The sequence below is a fragment of the Gavialis gangeticus genome, unplaced genomic scaffold (assembly GCF_001723915.1).
Source record: "Gavialis gangeticus isolate Ggan-Ray unplaced genomic scaffold, GavGan_comp1, whole genome shotgun sequence".
Taxonomy (NCBI): domain Eukaryota; kingdom Metazoa; phylum Chordata; order Crocodylia; family Gavialidae; genus Gavialis; species Gavialis gangeticus.
This window is the reverse complement of record NW_017729008.1, coordinates 19,632,493-19,633,528: the sequence shown is the minus strand read 5'-3', so window position 1 is coordinate 19,633,528 and position 1,036 is coordinate 19,632,493. Positions and strand designations below refer to the sequence as shown.

Here is a 1,036-nt window from a genome sequence, read left to right as displayed (position 1 = left end):
CCACAGTATGTTGGTCAACCCCAAGTGCCCCCAATGTGGAGGCTCCTGCACTCTACATTGGCTACTTACTGAATCGCAGTGTTACTGAATTCACACAGCAGTGCTGATAGGCTGATTAGCACTGCTGAAAGTCAGTGCTAGTTAACCTGTCCACCCTGCTCTGCTAACGTGGCAGGAGGTACCCAGCCAAAGGATCTATGTTTGAGGACTCCGCTGCTTGTCCTGGCAAATGTGTGAGATAGGATTTCTTGGTGAACAGATTCTTCTACAGAAATGAAAGCTGAGCTGAGAGTGAATCATTAACGATTCAGTAATTGAAGACAGACTCTTTTGTGGGACACACAATTACAGCTTATCAAAGAGAATCAGATTCAACCCTAAAAATGCCTCCAAATATCTTCTTCACCAAGGTCTGTTGAATGGTATAAGGAAAGAAATGATGACCAGATCCAAATTATATTCAGAGGTGCCTAAATAGCAGTTAGGGAGAAGCTATGGGGAGGAGGGAGAAACCTAACTCATTGAAACTCATAAAAATATTAGAACTCTAGGAAAGATGATTTATGACGAGAAAAGGCTGGATGACTTATGAGAAAAGGATTATCTAGTCTGGGGAAGAGAAGACTGAAGGGAGATCTAGTAACTGTCTTCAAATACATGAAGGGTGGTTATAAAGACAATGGTGATAGATTGTTCTCTGTAGCCTCAGGACACAGGGCAAGAAATAATGGTCCTGAACTACAACAAAATTAATTTAAGTTGAATGTTAGGAAAAAACTTCTCTCTATGAGAGCAGTTAAAAACTGGAACAGATTACCTAGAGAGGTTGTGTAGTGTCCATCACTGGAATTTTTTAAGATTGGGTTAAATAAAGAGTAGTCGGGAATGGCTTAGACAGGAATGATTGCGTCTTGAGCAGAGGATTGGCCTACATAACCTCCTGAGTCCTATCCTACCCTATTTTTCTTTGATTGTGTGTTTCTATGTGCAACCCTGTCATTCATAGATTCATAGATTAAGGGTCGGAAGGGACCTA

At 41.2% G+C, this 1,036-nt stretch overlaps 1 protein-coding gene and 1 long non-coding RNA gene across 14 annotated transcripts in view; one reads left to right on the top strand and one right to left on the bottom strand.

The window, feature by feature from the left end:
* The window catches only part of LOC109292175, a 7,699-nt gene extending 6,705 nt beyond the window's left edge, over positions 1-994 (bottom strand). Inside the window, exon 1 of the long non-coding RNA XR_002096054.1 lies at positions 147-994. This is a non-coding gene — a long non-coding RNA (uncharacterized LOC109292175). The remainder of the gene's footprint in view (positions 1-146) is intronic.
* MAGI2 (membrane associated guanylate kinase, WW and PDZ domain containing 2) overlaps positions 1-1,036 on the top strand; it is an 886,876-nt gene that overhangs the window by 658,849 nt on the left and 226,991 nt on the right. The window lies entirely within an intron of this gene.